The sequence below is a fragment of the Polypterus senegalus genome, chromosome 1 (genome assembly GCF_016835505.1).
Source record: "Polypterus senegalus isolate Bchr_013 chromosome 1, ASM1683550v1, whole genome shotgun sequence".
Lineage (NCBI taxonomy): Eukaryota > Metazoa > Chordata > Cladistia > Polypteriformes > Polypteridae > Polypterus > Polypterus senegalus.
Window position 1 is genome coordinate 217,672,851 of NC_053154.1, and position 19,221 is coordinate 217,692,071.

The following is a 19,221-nucleotide window of genomic DNA, read 5'->3' on the forward strand; positions in this document are numbered from 1 at the left end:
CTTCGTATAGTACAAAATGGCATGTTCTAGTGGAAATTCTGCAGAGCTAGATGGCCAGTGGCTGCCATCGATCTTTCTGGTTTTTAAATCCTGCCTCATTTGAGTTTTGAACTGGATTTCCCTTCTATGTTTGATTCAGGCTGTTTTCTTTTTACCTTTTTATTAGGGAAAATTTTGTGGGTGGGTTGGGGTGGAATAATATTTTTACTGTTATTACTTTTGACTTTATATAATGAAATCAACAGCAGTTGGTTGTTATTGTTTCTATTATCCGTTACTCTTATTTAATCTTCATTAAATATTTGATCACAAAAAAAAAAACCTCAGTGTGGTCAGTGATTAACATGGCAAGTGAATTCCCAGTATATTGACTGACTACTGCTAGACTCTCAAGAAAAGCATTCCTGAGGCAAAGTAGAGCAGAAAATTAAAAATGACTAAATCCAAGTTATACTGTGAAATTGACATTTTAGTAAGCATTTAAATATACATTTTCATATTAAAGTTGCACATCACTCAAAAACCTAACCTAACAGAGAAATTCTAAAAACATGGTTGCATTTATCACTCTTGGGACAAAAAAGTTGTTTTTTTTTTAAAAATAAGTGCAATAAATATACATTTGCTTTAATATGGCATTACCAAAGTTTCACTGGTGGAGCCAATTTGTTTTAGAAGTCCCATTACTAGTTCAATGGAGCAACTGTATGTTAAAGATTCAACTTGTGCTGATTCAAACAGAGCATTCCAAGCAACTCTTTGAAATAGAGAACTGAAAAAGTACATCCCAAGGGATGGATACAAGAAAATATCCAATTCATTGAATATCTCTTGGAGTCGAGTTAAAGCAATCATTAAGAAAGACCATGACATAGCTCTAAATCTGCCTAGAATAAGCTGTCCACAAAAAAAAATGAGTAATCAAGCAGGAAGAAGACCAGTGAGAGAGGCCACCAAGAAACCTACCAGAACTCTGAAGGGGTTATAAGCTACAGTGAAAGAGATTGGAGAAATTGTGCATACAACAGATGTTTCCATGGAGTGTCACCTGACGCGCCTTAATAGGAAAGTGGCAAAATAAAAGCTACTGCTAAAAAATTGCACATGACTTCTAAATGCCAGAAGGCTTATGGGAGACTCTGAACTCAGCTGTAAGAAGGTACTGTGGTCCAATGAGCCCAAAATTAAACTTTCAGGCAATCAGAATAAACAGTATGATTGAACACTGCACATTACCAAAATCACACCATCTCATCTGTAAAATAACGTGGATGCTTCTCTGCAGCAGTCTCTAGAAGGTTTGTGAGTAGTGGGTATAATGAATGCAGTAAAACACAGGCGAATCATGGAGGAAAACCTGATGTACTCTGCAAGTTGCTCCTTTGAGAAGATGTCTTTTTTAGCTAGGCAGAAGATTTCTTTTTTCAGCAAGGCAATTACCCCAATCGTAAATCCAAAGCTACGCAGGAATGGCGTTAACAAAAAACAATGTTAATGTCCTGGAGTCCAAGTCAGAGCCCAGATCTCAATCCAATTGAGAATCTGGGGATGAAGTTGAAAAGAGATGTTCACTCACGATCCCAATGCAGCCTCACTGAGCATGAGCAGTTTTGCAAAACAAAATGGGAAAAAATGCAGTGTTCATATGTGTAAAGCTGAGAGAGAGAGCATTGATATTTTCATTACGAAAATGAGAACTAGAGCTAAAAATATTGTTTTTTGTTTAACAAGAACGAGAACTGAAATTAAGGTAAACAGAGAAACTAAAACTAAATAAAAATAAAAATTAGTGATATGTGAACAAACTAAAACGAGAACGGAAATTGAGTAAAACAAAAAAAATAGCAATAGCATTTTCTATCAGTCCGGTTCAGCTGTGCAGAGGGGTTGTTTGTAGGTCGCCCTGAGCGTTCAGTTACGTTGCGCTGTTTACTATGCGGTGATCTTGTACCGTAGGCTTACTATAGTCACGTGGCACAACTTCCGTAAAAGATCGTTGTTTATTTGTTGCACACATTTGGTTCATCGGCTTGAAGCATTAAGCACGTTTGGGTGACAATGGAGAGTTTTGTAGGTAGAAAGCAACAAAAAGTATGTGTGGAAATGCTTTAATTACAGTGCAGATGATGATAAAAGCAAATGTAGCATGCAAGAAGAAGAAAAGAGTCTCGGAATTTCAGTGCTGGGCCAGCTGGATAAGTGCTTAGTGGGACTCTGGCACTTCGCTGGTACCATGACTGCACTTTATACAGGGACATGTGGTCACACCTGTCATCATGAAAAGTAAAAAAAACTAATAATGATAACATAAAATACATTTGTCCACTGGGCTGTATGATTCTAATAATTAAAATCATTTTTATAGTCAAATTCGCTGAATTTGTGCATTTCCTGATCAAATACAGAGGAGAAATGCAAGGTGCGGATGAGCCGAGGTTGATGCATGCAATTATATGCACGTTTATTATACACCTGACTTTCCACAGTCTGGCTAATATCTGTAATGAATGTGTGTGACATATTTTGTCTTGCTGATAGGACATAAAACCACAGTGAAAAGGCACAAGTTGAGACAGACAATACTGTGCCTGCACTGAAGTCCAACAGGTGCTTGTTGCTACTGTTCTACGCAGAGACTCTCACCGCCAATAAGTTAGCGATATCAGAAAGTCAAGTGCAATGCAGCGGTCTGTTTATTTTTTATTTTGACTGACTGCCAAAATGGAAGATTAAGAGTTTTTTAAAACTAAAGGGAAGGACTTTTACAAAAATGTGACAGAGATTTTTGTGGAGAAGGATCGGCACATGGACTTCATTCACAATTAAAGGTTTAGACTATAAACGGTTTTCAATTTTATAAAAAATGGGATTAGACTAAGAAAAAAAAAATCCAATATTTAAAAACTAAATTTTGACCTTAAATAAAATATTATTTTGTTTTTCTTATTATCCATCAATTGCATGGCTGCACTCAGGTCCTAATCTGGATCCTGAGTTGGTTTGTTGTGTGGTGGGTGCAGCAAAGCGCTATATCAGTGTTTGCTCCTAACTTCTTCCTCCTCCTCCTTTAGTTGAATAGTCTGTATTAAAATTGATTATAGCATCAGAATTAAAAGCTTTTAAAAACAACTAAATATTTCAATTAAGGTCAAAATTGAAATCCATTTTTTTGTACACCACTCTATACTTTCACTTGTATTGAATGAGTTTGAATTGCGAAATTCATTCATTCATTCATTCATTTTCCAACCCACTTTACCCGGTCACAGGGGTCTGCTGGAGCCAATCCCAGCCAGCGCCGGGCGCAAGGTAGAAACAAATCCCGGGCAGGGCGCCAACCCACCGCAGAACATACACACACTAGGGACAATTTAGGATCGCCAATGCACCTAACCTGCATGTCTTTGGACTGTGGGAGGAAACCGGAGCACCCAGAGGGAACCCACATAGACACGGGGAGAACATGCAAACTCCACGCAGGGAGGACCTAGGAAGCAAATCCAGGTCTCCATACTGCGAGGCAGCAGTGCTACCACTACACAACCGTGCCGCCCCGAATTGTGAAATTGCAACGACAAATTTAGAACACATGGAGGGTGCATAGCAAATGCGCTCTGTCCACTCTCTGTCGCTGCTATAAATGGAACGTTCTTTCTTAGCCAAATATGTACCTTACCTATGTGTGTGTAAAGAATGCTGATGAGATATGAAACATAACCAGTAGTCAATGTGCATGCTGCCAATTGAATAGTGACTAAGCTACTCTTTTGGGTTCATATATTTGTAAATCTGACTCTGAAGGAGTCTGTGCCTCACCAGCCGGAAACATCACCGCACGTCACAGCTTCAGTACTGGCAGCAGAAATCGTCAATATACAGTCTGCTGGCACCAGTGGATAGGACCTTGTCTGTGCACCTGCATTACAGACTCTAGTCAAGCGAATATTTTCACTGTGTGGCTATCTGTGCAATGGACGTTGTTGCAACATGAAATAATCTTTCAAAATGCGTGTTTGTTTAAAGCTTAACAGCAACGTGCATGCACAGACTGGTTTCTTGGGTTGAAAGATTTGATCTTGCTGACTGTACTCATTAGGCCACTTAATCTGTTTGATCATTGATAGTCAAGTTGTGTTTAACGGCATTATGAACTGTGAGTGTATTTTGTTGACTGAAACATAACTGGCATTCAAATATGTGTAGGCCAGCATTTGTGGTCTTGCAACAGAAAAAAATTAAAATTGTACTAATATTATGTAAAAAAGCCAGAACTAAATAAAATAAAAGCTAAAATTTGAAATACAGAACTAAATACAAATAAAAATTGTTGACTCCACTGAAGACTAGAACAAAATAGAAATTAATTCATTAATTTAATTAAAAGCTAAAACTACAATTAATATCAGAACTGAAATATCACTGAGAGAGACCATTGCACACACACTCAGACCTATCATGGCTGCCAAAGGTTTACCTATTGAATACTTACTTGAAAGGGCTGAATGCCTATACAAAACACAAACTAATTGTATTCTTTATTAATTTAGACCACTTTGCAGAGATCTGTTTTGATTTGGTCATCAGCCCTTCAGTAGGTACTATGTGTGTATAGTAGGTAGTAGTGTATTTAGTAGGTACTATATATATATATACTGCATATATATATATATATATATATATATATAGATATATATATATATATATTGTGGTACCCGGCCGGGGCTGGAGCCTGGCCGGGACGCCCAGGAGGACCGGAGGAGGGCTTGTGCCTCCTCCAGACCGCGAGGGGGCGTCCGCCCTGGTTATGTTGGGGGCCTCGGGTGAAGGGCTTGGAAGCCCAGCCCTGTAGGGACCCGTGGCCACCGCCAGGCGGTGCCCCAGTGCCTGAATATCCCGGGAGCGGCGAGAGTGCTGGGGGGAAGACGACAGGGGACACCCGGATGGCTTCCGGGTGCGCAGCTGGCACTTCCGCCACACTGGGGTGTGGCTACGGAGGAATGCCGGGAAGCAGCTGGAGCCCATCCGGGTTCCTATTTAAGGGGCCGCCTCCCTCCAGTCATGGGCGGAAGTCGGGTGGCAGAGAGACGGAGCTGGAGAGAGGACTGGAGGCGGCCAGTAGAGAGAAGCACAAAGTTTGTGAGGCCTGGACATTGGGGAATCGGTGCAAGAGGCACTGGGGAGTGCACGTGACTGTAAATTGTAAATATAATAAATGGGTGTGTTGGGTGAGAAACCGTTGTCCGTCTGTCTGTGTCACCTTCCACTATATATATATATATATATATATATATATATATATATATATATATATATATATAAACATGGGCGATATGGCCTAAAATCAATATCACGATAAATTGAGCAGTTAACCTCGATAACGATAAATGGACGATAACCACCCCAAGTGCCAAAAACAAACTTTTTTTTTTTCATTTGATGGGGCTGTGGCAGGCAGCATAGTTCCTCCAGTTATTTTGATAATATTATTCCCCCTAGACCTATTCATTGCAATTATATTATTACCACTTTAAAGGACTGTAAAATGTCACTGAAAATAAATGAAGACAATAGTAGTAAGTACTTTTAGTGGTTAAGATTTATTAACTGAACAAAATAAAAAGTGTAGGATACAATATGTAACCATGCTCTCTAAAAATGTGTATCCCTTGTAAACAAAATAGTTTAATAATAAATATGTTTCACATTGGCTATTCACAAAGTAAACAATGATTGTGCAAATGTAATGCCATCATGGACAAAGGCCTATCTCTGCTAAGGCCTTGAGGTAGCATATCTATCCAAATCTTCACACCCAACATCACCCCAATTCATGGTCTAATTCTCAAATAAAGCAAGCAAAATAAAGTAAGAATTAAATAAGACCTCTCAGACCATATTTACAAAATTAAAAGGGTTGGCACAGTAATAAAACATTTTAAAAATCATGTATTTTGCTACATTTCACAGCACAACATGATCAACACTGGCTCACAATAAGTCTTCTGTAAAACTTTCTGGATACACTGCTGCTCAGCAGTCTTAAGTATTTTATGCCTATATAAACATTATTCAAACATTAATACTTTCAATTTTGAATATGACACACAGAATTAAAGTCACTTTAAAACACACCAGATGTCACCACCCAAATATATTAAGATGTACACACTTACCGACTGCCAGGTGCAGCCTGTGCCCAAAACATTGCACCCGTGTCCATTTATTGAGCTTGACAGCTTTCACAATATTTGGGCCATTGTCAGTTGTTATAGCAACAAGGTCCTCTTCACTGATGTCCCATGCAGACAGCATCGCTCTCAACCCCTGTCCAACCATCTCCCCCGTGTGATCAGATGGAAAATAGGCCGTCTCGAGCACTCTGGTACGCAGCTCCCATTTGTTGTCGATGTAATGAACTGTGAGACTAATATACGGCTCCATTGTGCGGCTGGACCAGAGATCGGATGTGGCTGCAACGTGCTTAACGTATCTCAATTCAGCAGCAACCTTTTTCCTCTCTGTGCTGTACATGCTGGGAATGATAGTTTTTGAAAAATATTTTCGTGATGGGAGTTCGTATCTCTTGTCAATTATTTTCATGAAGTGTCTGAACCCGTTGCGTTCCACTGTAGCAATAGGAGCCATGTCTTTTGCTATGTGGTAGCCTATAGCATTTGTGATTTCTTGCCATCTTTTGAAGTTCGCTCATATAGTTGAGTACTAGCAAATGCTTGGTTATTGACCGCTGCCTGGTGGAGGAAGACGTTTTTGCTGGTCCTCCTAATCTCTTCTCGCTTTGAGCTTTTTTTATGTCTTCGAATTGAATCACATGGTTGTGCTGCAGGTGGTGGAAGAGGTTGGTTGTGTTACCTTGACTTGACGCAACAGTCTTTTGCAGAGTTTACATTTAACAATTTTTGATCAATATCATCCTTGTTGAATCCAAAATGTTGCCAAACGATTGATGATGCATTTTTTTTGTTAACAAGCGTCTCCTCTTCCTCCTCCACCAGCTCTACCTTTCGCTGCTGCTTCAACATTTAAATCGTCCTCCATTTGTTCACCCGTGTCTCGTCTTGTTACAGGTAGTAGAGTCATGTGACTCCACCCGTCAAGTCTGTAACGTAGCACAGCGTCTTAAAGGGACATGAACATCGCCAACCTGCACATGCCTTTTCTTTTTTTTTAAAATACCGAATTTACCGACATGGGCAAAATGACGTCGATGAGAGTCATAAATTTCGGTAACGATAAATTTTTGATATATCGCCCAGCCCTAATATATATATATATATATATATATGAAATTAGAAACTGGATTCCTGAAGCTAGCTGTGAGATATAGCACTTACCATTGGGCCAGACCACTGCCCCTTTAATTTAGTTGAATTTGGACTGCAGGATTTTTCTGTATGTGATTCAGAATGCGTATTCCACATTTTCCAGTGAAAGTGGCTGGATGTATGCCTCTATTCATGCTCTAAACTACTGAGCTTACCTTTTTTAAAACACAAAAAACACAAACTATATGTTTAATTAGGTTGCTACTACACAATGTAGTGATGGCAGTAGTAGCTGTAATAGTAGAAGTAGTAGTAGCAGTGTAACTATGTCTTGGAGTATTGTCATGTGAAAGTGAAATTCTAGCAAGTCCAACCATTGTACAACACATCATCATTCTCCAGTGACACAATAAACAAGGATAGACAGACAGACAGACAGACAGACAGACAGACAGATAGATAGATAGATAGATAGATAGATAGATAGATAGATAGATAGATAGATAGATCATTATTTCCCTCAGGGAAAAATTTGGCTTTTTACAGAAGCTATTTAAATAAATTAAATAAATAAACACACACACACCCACTTTGGTCTGAACACACATCAGAATTGCTATAAAGCAAGAAAATTAAAAAGAATGAAAAATTCTGACTTGGCTGTTACAGCAGCATTTCTTGACACATTTCTACTAAATGATTCATTGGCCGCAGTGTTAGTGTGTCAGAGACGGCTTGTGCAGTATTGTTCTGAATGGTACTCAGTTTTATTTTATTTCTCTCCTTCACTGCTACCTCCATGGGGTCCAGAGTGCATCCCATAACTGAGCCTGGCATTTTAATTAGCTTGTGGATTCAGAATGTACTGTAATATATAACTCAGTTTGATTTACTGTAACACTGAGGAAATGATTATATACTATTCAAATTTAGGGAAAAGACTACAAATAAAAAATAAACACTGATGATAATAATCTTAGCATTTCAGCTAAAACAGTTATTATAATTGTCATCACTGCTATTTGATGCCATGTTCTGTATAGAACAGTAAGAAAAAAAATGTTAGTGAGGTATTCCACCAGAATGTAATGGTATCAGCATTTCAGATATCTGTCCTTTTATAAAATAACACATTTTTAAATCTTCCATCATTGTTTACTTTCCTTCTTCAATGTCTTATCTCAATTACTGTTCATGATAGCAAGAAGAAGTTTAGTATGATATAAAAACATTGTAAAGCGTAAGGTGAACTACAGAAATAAACGGACTAAGAAAAACAGCACACAAAAAATAAGAGGTTTACATTGCTTAACCTTTATAAATTTTGTTTAAATACTTTATCAATCAACAGGTAAGTCATTTCAAAACTATAACTACATATACTTTGACATTTTTACAGGCATTTAAAATCAGTTGGTCTTTTATGGATATATTTTTGCTCTTCATTATTTTACTTTGAAATGTTCATTCATGTCTGTAAAGTGCTTGAAAATTGCTTTAGGTTCAGAAGTCACTGCATGAGTAGAAGAATTCATTGGTTGCCATCAAAAGATGGGTCAAGCCAGCTTTGTTAATAAAAAAGCAGCCCTTGACAACTGAAGATGTGATTTGAATATATGTTGTATATTTAAATAATAGCACATAAGGAATGTGTTGTCAGGTTTCAAAAAAGGAAGTCTCAGGGGTTTTCTCTTTGTGTGTGTTCTGTTCACACTGATATAGTAGCTAAAATGCTTTTGGCCCTGCAGCCTATTTTTATACAATGAGCAAAATATAGCTGCCATGTTAGCAACTGATTGCACACTGTTCATGTCTTGGAATGAGCTCCCCTCATCATCAAGCAGTATGGCCAGCAGAAAGCTGTCATTTGTGATCTTATCATTTACCACTTTTAACTGCCTTAATTGGAAATGTAAGCGAGATACCTAAGTGGAAATTACACTGGACAGTTTTTTTAATTGCTTTCACATTGTGACACTCACATAGACATCTGAGAATAGTATTACAGCACCTCTTGCCTTTGTTGTCACAATTACTTTTAAAAATGAAATGGCATTTTTTGGCACCATAAGTGAACATTTGTTATAGTTTACCTGTAGACCCTGTCTGGTAGATTTTGCTTAGCATTATAGTGTATTACCAAATGCTAAAAGTATAAAATCTACTGGTAAATGGCAACAATTTTGAATATTGGAAAATATCCTTCATAATGGTAATACAATTTTAATATTAGAGCAGCCTTGTTGAAATGTTTCTTTGTTAAACAAAAATGAACTGTGTCTAACAACTGATTTAGAGTCTAATTTATTTTCTGGAAATACATTTGGAAGGTAGGATGTTTGGATCAAGAAAAGACTTTAACTTTATATTATATGACGAAAACAAAACACAGATTCAGTAAAAAATAACTCTAAAATAAAAAAACACCATAAAAGCTATTGTTTTAAGTATAAGTAATTCTTATCAAAGATGAAAACTGGCAATGTAAAATAACTACGACAATTGTAAAAATGTGTTTTTTTATTGTAGAATTATAATGTAGGTGATTGTGTAGAGTAATGCATTTTAAGATATTGGGAATTATGCAAGAAAATAAGAAGGCATGAAACAACATATTGTATGTCATGGAAAGTGAACGCTTGTTATTAGAAATGTACCGTGTAGCACGAAGAGGTGTAGATGCACGAGGAGAACAGAGCTGATGACCAGTTTGTGAGATGTGACAATGAAAAAAATTGTCTGCTTTTCTTCTGTATCCTACTTGACAATAATTGGCTTTTTAACTTAAACATCATAAGGAGAATTGGCCAGTTTGATCAAAATATATGGTGTAAATTTATGTTTTGAGTAAGTGAATATTTCAAGGCTGAATGTTCTCAAATGGGGGTATCTGTGTTAATGCTGATAAAAGAATCAATTGAAAGAAAACAATGAGGTCATTTTAGGAATATCTAAGGACAGTGTGGCTTAAAGGTTAAAAACACTTAAAGGACATTGATGTCATTTTGCTTCCCTCCTTTAAATTACAATGTTGCTCCCTCTAAGTAAAAAAAAACTTTTCTATATTTTTGTTATGAAAATACCTATGTATTGCATATATAGCATGTTTTGTCACATATGGTTTGTAATGCCACAAACTGTGTCATCTTCCTTTGCCTCCACTGTGTCAAGAAACCACCCAGTGAGGGCAACTGACTCCACTCCCTCTGGTCCTAGGAAATTGAAAGTGGGTAGAGTGGTGGCTCTGAGACTAAGGGTCTGTTTTGGCATCCAGAACGTTGCCGGTTTGAATCCCATTACTGCCAAAAGGGATCCTACTCCATTGGCCCTTGAGCAAGGCTCTTAACCTGCAATTGCTCAAGGAGTGCTGTAAAATGACTGACCCTGCGCTCTGACCCCAAAGGGTATGTGAAAAATAACAAATGTCTAATACAGGAAATTGTATAAGGCAAATAAATAACAAAAATAACGCCTGCTGCCAGAAAGGAAAAGTCACTCGTTGACTAGAGAGCAAAGGAGATTGAGTTCCTGCAAACCCAGGTAAAGGTAGTGAACTTATTTATTGGAATGCCTGAGGGAAACATTTTTATTTGTTCTTGTGCCATTGAGCACTGTTTATTGTTTTGTGTCCTCCCCCACCATAACCTATTGTCTATGGGGAAGGAGCGAAAGCTTTAGATTCGTCAAAAATTTCAATCTCTGGTTTTTTGACGGATCTTGACATTTTAGGATCCTCTGATACCAAAAACATCGATATTTTGATGATGGGTGTGTGTGTGTGTGTCACAGTTTCTTGAGGACAGTCTAGAGCTAAAACAGCTGTACGGAAAAACACCAAACTTAAGCCTGTTATGAGATGATGATGTGATTAGTTTTTGAGCCAAATTGTGCAAGAGAAAGAGACTCTAGAGGAACCCTTAAATACTGTAATTCTGCAATTCTGCAGAATGCAGCTGCTAGAATCCTAACTGGTAAAAGAAAATCCGAACACATTTCTCCAGTTTTGATGTCACTACACTGGTTGCCTGTGTCATTCAGGATTGACTTTAAAATACTGCTTATGGTTTATAAAGCCTTAAATATTCTCGCTCCATTTTATATATCGGAATGCCTGACACGTTATATTCCAAATCGTAACCTTAGATCTTCAAATGAGTGTCTCCTTATAATTCCAAAAGCTAAACTTAAAAGAAGTGGTGAGGCGGCCTTCTGCTGTTATGCACCTAAAATCTGGAATAGCCTGCCAATAGGAATTCGCCAGGCAAATACAGTAGAGCACTTTAAAACACTGCTGAAAACACATTACTTTAACATGGCCTTTTTATAACTTCACTTTAACTTAATCCTGATACTCTGTATGTTCAATTCTTCATAATAACTATTCATAGTGGCTCTAAAATCCATACTGACCCCAACTCTCTCTTCTGTTTCTCTTTCCGGTTTGTTTGTGGTGGCGGCCTGCGCCACCTCCACCTACTCAAAGCATCATGATGCACCAACATTGATGGACTGAAAGCCAGAAGTCTACATGACCATCATCATCAGGTCCTTCCATGAAAACCCTAAATACAAAGAGGACTGTTTGACTAATGTTAGGTAGATTGCCCAGAGGGGACTGGGCGGTCTCTTGGTCTGGAACCCCTACAGATTCTATTTTTTTCTCCAGCCCTTGGAGTTTTTTTTTTGTTTTTTCTGTCCACCCTAGCCATCGGACCTTACTCTTATTCTATGTTAATTAATGTTGACTTATGTTTATTTTTTATTGTGTCTTCTATTTTTCTATTCATTTTGTAAAGCACTTTGAGCTACATTTTTTTTGTATGAATATGTGCTATATAAATAAATGTTGATTGATTGATTGATTGAATTAATTTTGAATTCTTCTAGTCAATTGCTATTGTAATGATCAGAATTGTTATTTTTGTGATCAGAAAGATCAGCATCAGAGTGGTAAATAATGAAATGTTCTAAAACAATTTGGGCAACTTGATTCCTAGACCGCAAAGCCTACTGATGCTTGCTTCTGAATTTTTTTTTTCAATTTCACAAGTAAACAGGATGCCCAAACATTTATCTAGTCAGTAATTTTGGTAACTTTCAGCATGGAGTTTGTATGTTTTCACCACGTTTGTATGGTTTTTTCTCCAGGTACACCAGTTTTCCTCCAACATCACAAATGTTAGGTTACTGGTGACTCTAAATTTCCCTGTATGATTTAGTATGTGTATTTTTGTGTGTATGGGTGAGTGTTTGTGCATTGGATAGGATTGTTTCCTGCCTTGCATCTGATTCTACTAAGAATTGGATCTGCCCACACCCATGACCCTGAATTACATTCAGCAGTTTCAGAATATGAATTTATAATTATCGATGCAGCAAATTTTTATACTCTACACTGAGTGTTCTAATAATTAGGTACACTTACACTTCCCAGGTAACTCAAAGCAGAGTCTGTGTGCTACCTGAAAAAAAATGTAATTGTACATGCAGGTGCCATTCAATTTTGTTTGGGAGTGTAATTTATTTGGAGAACTGGAAAAAATCTAGACTTAGATGTCTCTTTTTAATAGTTAGTGGCAGATGGGTATGACAACTTCCATGAATACAGTCTGTCCACCTGAAAGGTTGAATCAGACCAGCTCCATGACAAATTGTCATTACAGCCAAATTTCATTGATTCAGTTTCTATTGAAACATTGTGACAACCTAGTATTTGGATATAAACTTGGTCTCAAACATTTCCATGCCAATGTCTTTGTGAGACAGATCACATCAGAACTACAATAATAAATGATCTAGTCATAACTACTTTCACATACAAAAAATATACTAAATTTGACAGTGTTTAAAAATTTACCAACAATAAAGAAAAATAATAACTAAATATATTCAGACAGCAAAAAAACATAGATAAAATCTAAAACAAAATCCATTTAATTGGTTTGGTCAAGTTCCAAACTTTCTGCCTTTCTTCTCTCTCCCTATTACTCTCTAATAGCCCCTCTCATCTGAAAAATAATAAACATCCATTTACATAAAATTACATAGTTATATACTGTTGTTACAATAATGAGACATACTCAGATGAAGATTTGGGGCAGCCACCCGTATATTCTGGTATCCCGGCTGCAAAGTCGCTTTTTATCAAAATAAACAGCACTGATGTGCATACAAATGAGTCCAAAACAAGACTGAGGATGTAGGGAAAAGGGACAGGCTGTTAAAGGGGAAGACAGGAAGTGAGGTCATAAGGATCAGGCTCATGCTCTTTAGACATTGGTTCGAGCCTGGACGTGACATCACAGGGGCCGGAGCCAGTAAGGTCTCCTTCCATTAGCTCGGTCCCGGAAGTGACATCAAGAGGGCCAGATGGAATCTCCCCAGAATGGTCTACAGGAAAGAGAGAAAAAGAATCAGTGCACTCTGCCAGCTCCCAGCATGCCTCAGAACTGCTGTCACTCAAGCTCTTTAGCTGCCTTCCATGCGCACGTGTGTGACACTGTATAGTAATATTTTATTTATACATATTTTTATTTTACTTTATAAAATGTTCACCACTCTCTCTCCCTGACAAGTCAAACCAGAAAGTATAAAGGTAGCCTCAGATTGAAGTCCATAGCATATCTGGAATATACAAACATAAGGGTTTTGGCAAATGAAGGAAAATCATTCATTCTGTAAAGCTCATTTAGTTAGCTAATAGCTAAATAATCCTAATAGTTTATCTGGATTCTTTTTAAAAGATGTCTTGTTTACCGCTTTAACTTTATCACTTGATAGTTTGTTCCAGTTTTGTTGACCTGTTTTAGGTTCCGATGTTGACTCCTCTGTTTAACGCTAATGAGTTTTAACTCCCTGAGCCTGCCAGAGTAGGACATATCCTTCTGTCCCAGGATGCACTTGCTTGATCTTCTCTGTACAGCTTCTTGCATTACTTTGTCTTTTTGTAGTGTGGTGACCACACAATATTCCTGATGCAATCTCATTTTTGTATTATGGTTCTAAGCATACAATATAATAAAGCTTTTTTTACTTTTTAATTTCTTCTGGACAAACATTACTTATAAAAGCATATAATATATTTCTTACAAGTAATAAAACTAGTTTTTTGTTTCAAAGGCATAAAGACAAACCACTTTACATTCTTTATTTCAAAAGGTCTAAAATATTCTGCTTACACTGAAAGTCTGACAACAGTTTATTTTAATTCCAAATCTGTGGGATTTTGTACAGCTTTCAATCACGGACTAAACATATTTTGTTTTTATTCTTCCAGGAAGGTATCTGCTTTTTGATGTGAGAGGCTAAATTTAAACGTGATTTGCTGAAGGTGAATGACTGTCACTATATGATAACTTTATTATAGTCTTAATAACATCAGAAATCCAGATGTGCCTGTTCACTCCAAAAATGACTGTTTATGAGGTGCCTGTGATTGTATGACAGTGAATACCTTTGTATCAGTCCCCAAAATAAGATATCCCACATAAGTAGTTTTTAAGTTTGTTTGCTGTGTTTACGTGCAAGCTCCATATAACAATGCCCAAGAGAAAGCCAATTCAAGAGTTGGATACATAGATATTGAAAAACCTTCCATCTCTTATGTATTAATTTTTAGTTGGGTGTTTATAAATCACTGCTGTTAAATTACTGTTCATGCAGTAAAAGCAGTCTCTTACACAGCAATAGGAAGTATTCCAGGAGGAACTAACACTCTATTATAGGGCGTACGTTCACCTGCCATCACCACAACCTCCTACTGTGATTTCAGCCATATGACTAAAAGTCCTTTTATTTCATGTTCTTTTTCTATGCCCATGTATCCTATGTATCCTTTTCTCTTTCATTGCCAGATGCTATCCCCATAACAAACCCATTTAGCTTTCTCTCTCTTCCATTTGTCCAGTTTACCTTACATTAAAAACAAATCTATTAAATAAACAGTACAGTCCCAAGCTCTATGTATAAGCCCTCTGTTATAATATTATTTGTCATTCAGTTATTAAATTTTGCAAGTGGTGACCAGAGTTTTTTCATACCAAACATGAACACAGATGGAGTCCTGTTTGAAATATGTTATTTAAAAGAGCCACTGTTATTTACAAAGATCTGTCATCAATACCTTTGTGAACAGCCATGCTTTTCTTTATAAATGTTATATTAATATTTGAAGAAGGGGAGTAAATATTCCATTAAGTGAAGTCTTTAACTATTTGTATATTAATGTTTTGTGAATGGTAGACTGTCATTTACATTTACAATCAATATCAAATACGCAACACTAAAAGCAGAAGTGCAAAGGAATATTCATAAATTTCAACTTTTGATCAATGGGAAAATCATATATTAGATAAGTAACTAATGTGTTTCATGATAACGATGATGGCTATGCCAAGATAGCAAGGTGAATCAAGATCTAGAAAGTTCACAGATTCTTTAGATTGCATCACAAAAAAATACTCATTGAGTTATTTGAAACAGCTCTAGCCTTAACATCCCAAGACAGAACCAAAAAGCTCAGGCTTCACATTCATACACATGAGCAAAGGTATGCCAAGACTGCTGCAGAGTCCCAGGTTAGTCCAAGCAATCCAGAAATTGCCTATTTTGCTCCAGGAACAATGACAATTATGCACGCGTCTATTTAAAAAAAAAAAAAAAAAAACCTTTTCTTGCTAAGATATTCCATTGAACATATAATTGAAAACAGGAAAATTTGAATATGATGACTAAGTTAAGCTTGCTTTTCAAAAATATGTTAATTTGCTAAGGTGAGTTTACTACTTATTTTATTCTTACATAACAGTGTCATCTGCTGTGAGATAGGCAGTACCCCACTTGCCCTTAAAGCAAAGTCTGAATCCCCTGTCTGTGTGTGACAGTCTGGGTTGGCTCCACGGTCTCTGGCAGCTTGAACTAGGACCCATCAATAACAAAACAGAGGATGAGTTGGGTATATGAGGACACACACAGTCAGCAAGAGGTTGAGTTGAAAAGTGCTCAGTACTTTTTATTACAAAAAACAATAAAGTATCCAAAATGCAGTGCTTCTTTCAGTAAATAAATAAATTATACATAAAAAATGTGTCTGTACCTGAGTTAAATTCAATAAATAATCCAACAATAAAACCAGAATAAAATCATACAGCCCTTGGGTACTTTCTGCTTGCTTTCCCTCTTTTCTCCACCTCAGCCCAGTGTGACTTTTTCCATTGTCTTCTCAGCTTGTCTGCAGCTGCAGTCCACACTTCCATCGGCATCTGCTGAAAAGCTCCAAGCCAGCAATCTCTCTGTCTTCCACTATGCTCTCCTAGCATCTTCTGGATCCCTAGGAGGGAACCACGTCCATCTTACCCTGCTCCTCTATAAATTCAGCAGAGGACAATCCACCCCTGTAGCGCCACTTGCTCCTACTCCACTGGGCTACCAACCGCTCTGCCTCTTCTCTATTCTTCTCTCCCTGTTTCCTGCTCAAGATTCTTCATACACTTCTGAAGGATGCAGGTGTGCTGGCATTGATTACAGTCTCTGATGCACTAATGGGGCAATCTACTGACCTTGTGCACCTGTACGTGAATATACGCTCAGCTGATCACTATAATTCTCACCCTGGAGTCACTCCACCATGCAACCACACACACCTACACTCTGCATTAGCCATATTTATTTATTTAAAATGGAGCAGTCGCCATGGACCCCTCTGTAACCATACTGTGAATTACCACAGAATTTATATTCTCACAAGAAGTGCTGTCAGCTTTTATAAACTACCTCCAATGTTTTTATTATTTGGACAATTTTTCCACCACCAGTGAACATAGATTTTCATCCTTTCATGATGTAATAGCAATAATGTAGTTCTTGGTCAAGATAACATCTGGGATTAGGAATTACTGTGAGGGTCCTGTGGCTATCAGCTACAGTACTTACAGATAATTCCAATGACATCTTTCATTGTTTTTATTAGTAAGGTTCTGAGTAAACTAAGAGTTTAGACTTCAGTTTCACATAAGGGAACTATGATGCTTTATTGACCTCCTTGTAATCTCAGCTTCTGGTATCAAAATTTGGAGTGACAGTTGAAAAGAAACCATATCTCACTGGGCTTAAACTTTTTCTCTCATACAGTGTTTTTTTTTCTTCTTAAGAACTAGAAACCAAACATCTTTGTAGTGGTTACAATGAATGGGCCAAGGACCACATGTTACTCTCCCTGTTTCTGTACAACTCAAACATAGCAGGTAAGATAAAGATGACATGATAATACAGAACAGATTATGATTAAATTTCCATACTACTGCTTTGTGCTTCACTTTTGTTAATCATGCTGGGTCCTCCAGTGAATATTTTTTGTTGTTTACAATTGTAAAGTAAATGGAGTATAAATTACAAAAACATACAATTAAATAATTTAACCAGACATACTATTAACTAATGAAAGCTGCCCCAAAGAATATCCAATGAGAAACTCAAAGCCAAAATATGCAGAAAAAAGTGCAGAAGAATGGAAGACAGAGCAGAGTGTTAGATACTTCAAAACTGTCGAGGGCTTAAAACATCTGACAGATGATAATTGTGTTCAATTTTGTGCCAAGTATATGCTGTGGCAATTTATACAGCTGCCACTCCTCTGACTTTTATGACCTGATTTTGATATTTATAGTACTTCAACTAAAGCTAAAAAGAAACATTCTTCAGGCCATACTTGTGGATAGATCTTTGACTAGCTGTTTACACTTTTTAAGTCTGTCATTGATGAAGTTTCCTTGTTGACATTTCATTTCCTAAAGTGTACACTGTTTTGATTCCTTTATGCCACAAATAAAACATGCTAAAACATCTTAGAATACATTTGACTACATCCAAGACTGCACTGACAACTTAGTTCGTCATTTCAAATTTAAATTGCAGAAACACTGTTGTTCTTGCCCAGTGGCATTAAGTTTAGCAAGGGGATATCTGCTTGAAATTGTTATGCATGCTCAAGATGGCCTCCTGAAAGGTAGCTGGATAGATGATAGCATTTCCACCTCATCACTTTGTATAGTGCATTCAACACAGCTTTAATCATTGTGGAAGGTAATGTAAATAATTTGTTTGCAGTTTAGTTTGTTTGTATAATTTTATTCACTAGGGGGCTGTGCCCCCTGCTTGCTTTGCAGAACAAAGTGATATGATATTCAAAATACTGCCAGGTGCTGCTGCTATGTCATAATACCTTTTATGTTTACAAATCATAAATGCAAGCCTGTTTGATAAATATGAAATATAAGCAAATGATGTTTTATTTATTTACCCACAGGTTCCAAGCATATTCATTGTTGTAGTTATAACAAAAAAAAAATTGAAAAAAGTTTCAAAGTGGCAAAACTTTATTGCTGTTAGGCACTTGGAAATCAAAGAAAAGGTATCCCCTTCCCCTTCTGTTCATTACTAATGATCATACTGTGTTTTGCTTCCAACTAAAAGAACTGCAGATTGGAAACGGTGGATGTGGAGTGAAAGAAGGTTTAGTTGATTCCTTCCACACCATGATCTTCTTGGCTGTAGGTGGAAGAGTCAAACAATTAAGCATTGTTGCTACATCAAAATATTTCCCCGGTATCCCCTTTAAATTGAACCCCCTCAGGATTACACTATTTACACAATCAACACAATTCTGCATTTACAGCCAAAAAATAGGAGACTACATGTTGGTCTGCCTTGCTTCTGTTGTACTTCAGTATATGGATATATATATGAATATAATAATTTAATTAACCTCCTTAGCGTTAGACCTCAGCATCACTCGGGCTATAAACACAGGCTAAAAGCGTTAGTCCCAAGCATCACTTGGGCAACGGTATAGATGTGTCTCACCTAAGACCCAAGGATTACACAGGCTGTAAAAGTGCCAACAGCATTAGTGTCAAGCATTACTCGGCAAAGGTAACAAAAT